The sequence below is a fragment of the Solea solea genome, chromosome 16, assembly GCF_958295425.1.
Source record: "Solea solea chromosome 16, fSolSol10.1, whole genome shotgun sequence".
Lineage (NCBI taxonomy): Eukaryota > Metazoa > Chordata > Actinopteri > Pleuronectiformes > Soleidae > Solea > Solea solea.
The window spans coordinates 2,280,001-2,285,000 of NC_081149.1; the positions used below are offsets into that span (position 1 = coordinate 2,280,001).

A 5,000-nucleotide genomic window follows, 5' to 3' on the forward strand; every position below is an offset into this window, starting at 1 on the left:
AGTCTGTGTCCCCAGCCCGTCGGCTCACGGCCATACCACCCTGAGCACGCCCGATCTCGTCTGATCTCGGAAGCTAAGCAGGGTCGGGCCTGGTTAGTACTTGGATGGGAGACCGCCTGGGAATACCAGGTGCTGTAAGCTTTTACACTGCTGCTTCCTTACAAGAAACATGGGCTTGCAATTACGTTGACGCACGGGCACGGGCACAGGCACACGTTAACGTCCTTCTAGTTCCAGCCTTGCTTTGGTTTTCACAGAAAAAAGAGAATGGTGCACCGTTCCTGGTGGCACTGCAATGCCAGGTCAATGCAAGGAGTGAAGAGAGCAAGCCCCAGTTTTCACCTCCCAATGCTCAAAAATGCATTTAATATTTAATCCCCATATAGAGGACATATCAGATATTAAACTGATAAGAACAGATACTACACTTGATCTTAGCCAAAAGGCCGAGAAGCGATGGCCCACAAGTGTCTGGGGCCAACTCAAGATCTTGGCACACAAGTTACTTGTTGTGGTGCCATGTTTTTTAAGTGCGCATAACAAAGGCTGCTGCTGATCACCTCCGCCCCAAGGTGATCTAAGTGCACCTCTGAGCCTTGACGGACAGCTGCTTGACATTTGACACACTCAAAGGGCGCGGCCATACAGCAAAGCCCACCAAAAACAACTTAAACTCTTGAACGTTCGAAAGGCTGACCTTTGAGCTCCTCCACGAGCAGGGGGCCTTGCCTAGTCTATAAAAGGAGTCCGTGTCCCCAGCCCGTCGGCTTACGGCCATACCACCCTGAGCACGCCCGATCTCGTCTGATCTCGGAAGCTAAGCAGGGTCGGGCCTGGTTAGTACTTGGATGGGAGACCGCCTGGGAATACCAGGTGCTGTAAGCTTTTACACTGCTGCTTCCTTACAAGAAACATGGGCTTGCAATTACGTTGACGCACGGGCACGGGCACAGGCACACGTTAACGTCCTTCTAGTTCCAGCCTTGCAAGAAACATGGGCTTGCAATTACGTTGACGCACGGGCACGGGCACAGGCACACGTTAACGTCCTTCTAGTTCCAGCCTTGCTTTGGTTTTCACAGAAAAAGGAGAATGGTGCACCGTTCCTGGTGGCACTGCAATGCCAGGTCAATGCAAGGAGTGAAGAGAGCAAGCCCCAGTTTTCACCTCCCAATGCTCAAAAATGCATTTAATATTTAATCCCCATATAGAGGACATATCAGATATTAAACTGATTAGAACAGATACTACACTTGATCTTAGCCAAAAGGCCGAGAAGCGATGGCCCACAAGTGTCTGGGGCCAACTCATGATCTTGGCACACAAGTTACTTGTTGTGGTGCCATGTTTTTTAAGTGCGCATAACAAAGGCTGCTGCTGATCACCTCCGCCCCAAGGTGATCTAAGTGCACCTCTGAGCCTTGACGGACAGCTGCTTGACATTTGACACACTCAAAGGGCGCAGCCATACAGCAAAGCCCACCAAAAACAACTTAAACTCTTGAACGTTCGAAAGGCTGACCTTTGAGCTCCTCCACGTGCAGGGGGCCTTGCCTAGTCTATAAAAGGAGTCTGTGTCCCCGGCCCTTCGGCTTACGGCCATACCACCCTGAGCACGCCCGATCTCGTCTGATCTCGGAAGCTAAGCAGGGTCGGGCCTGGTTAGTACTTGGATGGGAGACCGCCTGGGAATACCAGGTGCTGTAAGCTTTTACACTGCTGCTTCCTTACAAGAAACATGGGCTTGCAATTACGTTGACGCACGGGCACACGTTAACGTCCTTCTAGTTTCAGCCTTGGATGTCGCTCTGCAAGCATGTGAGAAGCTTGGAGATGGGGAGCAGCTTACCCATCTCGGTGTAGCTTCCTAATACTGGAATAGAGTGTAGCAGGTAGTGGAGATAAAGGCTCAAGTGCAGTGTGTTCGAAAGGCTGACTTTTGAGCTCCTCCACGAGCAGGGGGCCTTGCCTAGTCTATAAAAGGAGTCTGTGTCCCCAGCCCGTCGGCTTACGGCCATACCACCCTGAGCACGCCCAGTCTCGTCTGATCTCGGAAGCTAAGCAGGGTCGGGCCTGGTTAGTACTTGGATGGGAGACCGCCTGGGAATACCAGGTGCTGTAAGCTTTTACACTGCTGCTTCCTTACAAGAAACATGGGCTTGCAATTACGTTGACGCACGGGCACACGTTAACGTCCTTCTAGTTTCAGCCTTGGATGTCGCTCTGCAAGCATGTGAGAAGCTTGGAGATGGGGAGCAGCTTACCCATCTCGGTGTAGCTTCCTAATACTGGAATAGAGTGTAGCAGGTAGTGGAGATAAAGGCTCAAGTGCAGTGTGTTCGAAAGGCTGACTTTTGAGCTCCTCCACGAGCAGGGGGCCTTGCCTAGTCTATAAAAGGAGTCTGTGTCCCCAGCCCGTCGGCTTACGGCCATACCACCCTGAGCACGCCCAATCTCGTCTGATCTCGGAAGCTAAGCAGGGTCGGGCCTGGTTAGTACTTGGATGGGAGACCGCCTGGGAATGCCAGGTGCTGTAAGCTTTTACACTGCTGCTTCCTTACAAGAAACATGGGCTTGCAATTACGTTGACGCACGGGCACACGTTAACGTCCTTCTAGTTTCAGCCTTGGATGTCGCTCTGCAAGCATGTGAGAAGCTTGGAGATGGGGAGCAGCTTACCCATCTCGGTGTAGCTTCCTAATACTGGAATAGAGTGTAGCAGGTAGTGGAGATAAAGGCTCAAGTGCAGTGTGTTCGAAAGGCTGACCTTTGAGCTCCTCCACGAGCAGGGGGCCTTGCCTAGTCTATAAAAGGAGTCTGTGTCCCCAGCCCGTCGGCTTACGGCCATACCACCCTGAGCACGCCCGATCTCGTCTGATCTCGGAAGCTAAGCAGGGTCGGGCCTGGTTAGTACTTGGATGGGAGACCGCCTGGGAATACCAGGTGCTGTAAGCTTTTACACTGCTGCTTCCTTACAAGAAACATGGGCTTGCAATTACGTTGACACACAGGCACACGTTAACGTCCTTCTAGTTTCAGCCTTGGATGTCGCTCTGCAAGCATGTGAGAAGCTTGGAGATGGGGAGCAGCTTACCCATCTCGGTGTAGCTTCCTCATACTGGAATAGAGTGTAGCAGGTAGTGGAGATAAAGGCTCAAGTGCAGTGTGTTCGAAAGGCTGACTTTTGAGCTCCTCCACGAGCAGGGGGCCTTGCCTAGTCTATAAAAGGAGTCTGTGTCCCCAGCCCGTTGGCTTACGGCCATACCACCCTGAGCACGCCCGATCTCGTCTGATCTCGGAAGCTAAGCAGGGTCGGGCCTGGTTAGTACTTGGATGGGAGACCGCCTGGGAATACCAGGTGCTGTAAGCTTTTACACTGCTGCTTCCTTACAAGAAACATGGGCTTGCAATTACGTTGACGCACGGGCACACGTTAACGTCCTTCTAGTTTCAGCCTTGGATGTCGCTCTGCAAGCATGTGAGAAGCTTGGAGATGGGGAGCAGCTTACCCATCTCGGTGTAGCTTCCTAATACTGGAATAGAGTGTAGCAGGTAGTGGAGATAAAGGCTCAAGTGCAGTGTGTTCGAAAGGCTGACTTTTGAGCTCCTCCACGAGCAGGGGGCCTTGCCTAGTCTATAAAAGGAGTCTGTGTCCCCAGCCCGTCGGCTTACGGCCATACCACCCTGAGCACGCCCGATCTCGTCTGATCTCGGAAGCTAAGCAGGGTCGGGCCTGGTTAGTACTTGGATGGGAGACCGCCTGGGAATACCAGGTGCTGTAGGCTTTTACACTGCTGCTTCCTTACAAGAAACATGGGCTTGCAATTACGTTGACGCACGGGCACGGGCACAGGCACACGTTAACGTCCTTCTAGTTCCAGCCTTGCTTTGGTTTTCACAGGAAAAAGAGAATGGTGCACCGTTCCTGGTGGCACTGCAATTCCAGGTCAATGCAAGGAGTGAAGAGAGCAAGCCCCAGTTTTCACCTCCCAATGCTCAAAAATGCATTTAATATTTAATCCCCATATAGAGGACATATCAGATATTAAACTGATAAGAACAGATACTACACTTGATCTTAGCCAAAAGGCCGAGAAGCGATGGCCCACAAGTGTCTGGGGCCAACTCAAGATCTTGGCACACAAGTTACTTGTTGTGGTGCCATGTTTTTTAAGTGCGCATAACAAAGGCTGCTGCTGATCACCTCCGCCCCAAGGTGATCTAAGTGCACCTCTGAGCCTTGACGGACAGCTGCTTGACATTTGACACACTCAAAGGGCGCAGCCATACAGCAAAGCCCACCAAAAACAACTTAAACTCTTGAACGTTCGAAAGGCTGACCTTTGAGCTCCTCCACGTGCAGGGGGCCTTGCCTAGTCTATAAAAGGAGTCTGTGTCCCCAGCCCGTCGGCTTACGGCCATACCACCCTGAGCACGCCCCATCTTGTCAGATCTCGGAAGCTAAGCAGGGTCGGGCCTGGTTAGTACTTGGATGGGAGACCGCCTGGGAATACCAGGTGCTGTAAGCTTTTACACTGCTGCTTCCTTACAAGAAACATGGGCTTGCAATTACGTTGACGCACGGGCACACGTTAACGTCCTTCTAGTTTCAGCCTTGGATGTCGCTCTGCAAGCATGTGAGAAGCTTGGAGATGGGGAGCAGCTTACCCATCTCGGTGTAGCTTCCTAATACTGGAATAGAGTGTAGCAGGTAGTGGAGATAAAGGCTCAAGTGCAGTGTGTTCGAAAGGCTGACTTTTGAGCTCCTCCACGAGCAGGGGGCCTTGCCTAGTCTATAAAAGGAGTCTGTGTCCCCAGCCCGTCGGCTTACGGCCATACCACCCTGAGCACGCCCAATCTCGTCTGATCTCGGAAGCTAAGCAGGGTCGGGCCTGGTTAGTACTTGGATGGGAGACCGCCTGGGAATGCCAGGTGCTGTAAGCTTTTACACTGCTGCTTCCTTACAAGAAACATGGGCTTGCAATTACGTTGACGCACGG

The 5,000-nt window shown here is 52.1% G+C and overlaps 13 non-coding genes across 13 annotated transcripts; 10 read left to right on the top strand and 3 right to left on the bottom strand.

The window, feature by feature from the left end:
* Window positions 1-22: 22 nt before the first annotated feature.
* On the top strand, window positions 23-141 carry LOC131477523 (5S ribosomal RNA). Its single transcript, XR_009243858.1, has one exon. It is a non-coding gene; the product is annotated as a 5S ribosomal RNA (ribosomal RNA).
* A 124-nt stretch (window positions 142-265) lies between these two features.
* On the bottom strand, window positions 266-458 carry LOC131441698 (U2 spliceosomal RNA). The gene has a single exon (XR_009232301.1). It is a non-coding gene; the product is annotated as a U2 spliceosomal RNA (small nuclear RNA).
* A 308-nt stretch (window positions 459-766) lies between these two features.
* On the top strand, window positions 767-885 carry LOC131442196 (5S ribosomal RNA). The gene has a single exon (XR_009232773.1). It is a non-coding gene; the product is annotated as a 5S ribosomal RNA (ribosomal RNA).
* Window positions 886-1,090: 205 nt separating this feature from the next.
* On the bottom strand, window positions 1,091-1,283 carry LOC131442728 (U2 spliceosomal RNA). Its single transcript, XR_009233291.1, has one exon. It is a non-coding gene; the product is annotated as a U2 spliceosomal RNA (small nuclear RNA).
* Window positions 1,284-1,591: 308 nt separating this feature from the next.
* LOC131442207 (5S ribosomal RNA) lies at window positions 1,592-1,710 on the top strand. The gene has a single exon (XR_009232784.1). It is a non-coding gene; the product is annotated as a 5S ribosomal RNA (ribosomal RNA).
* Window positions 1,711-2,006: 296 nt separating this feature from the next.
* LOC131441138 (5S ribosomal RNA) lies at window positions 2,007-2,125 on the top strand. The gene has a single exon (XR_009231814.1). It is a non-coding gene; the product is annotated as a 5S ribosomal RNA (ribosomal RNA).
* A 296-nt stretch (window positions 2,126-2,421) lies between these two features.
* LOC131440986 (5S ribosomal RNA) lies at window positions 2,422-2,540 on the top strand. Its single transcript, XR_009231666.1, has one exon. It is a non-coding gene; the product is annotated as a 5S ribosomal RNA (ribosomal RNA).
* Window positions 2,541-2,836: 296 nt separating this feature from the next.
* On the top strand, window positions 2,837-2,955 carry LOC131442219 (5S ribosomal RNA). Its single transcript, XR_009232795.1, has one exon. It is a non-coding gene; the product is annotated as a 5S ribosomal RNA (ribosomal RNA).
* A 296-nt stretch (window positions 2,956-3,251) lies between these two features.
* On the top strand, window positions 3,252-3,370 carry LOC131442230 (5S ribosomal RNA). The gene has a single exon (XR_009232806.1). It is a non-coding gene; the product is annotated as a 5S ribosomal RNA (ribosomal RNA).
* Window positions 3,371-3,666: 296 nt separating this feature from the next.
* Window positions 3,667-3,785, top strand: LOC131477191 (5S ribosomal RNA). Its single transcript, XR_009243541.1, has one exon. It is a non-coding gene; the product is annotated as a 5S ribosomal RNA (ribosomal RNA).
* Window positions 3,786-3,909: 124 nt separating this feature from the next.
* Window positions 3,910-4,102, bottom strand: LOC131441506 (U2 spliceosomal RNA). The gene has a single exon (XR_009232112.1). It is a non-coding gene; the product is annotated as a U2 spliceosomal RNA (small nuclear RNA).
* A 308-nt stretch (window positions 4,103-4,410) lies between these two features.
* LOC131441338 (5S ribosomal RNA) lies at window positions 4,411-4,529 on the top strand. Its single transcript, XR_009232005.1, has one exon. It is a non-coding gene; the product is annotated as a 5S ribosomal RNA (ribosomal RNA).
* Window positions 4,530-4,825: 296 nt separating this feature from the next.
* LOC131440987 (5S ribosomal RNA) lies at window positions 4,826-4,944 on the top strand. Its single transcript, XR_009231667.1, has one exon. It is a non-coding gene; the product is annotated as a 5S ribosomal RNA (ribosomal RNA).
* The last annotated feature ends 56 nt before the right edge of the window (window positions 4,945-5,000 follow it).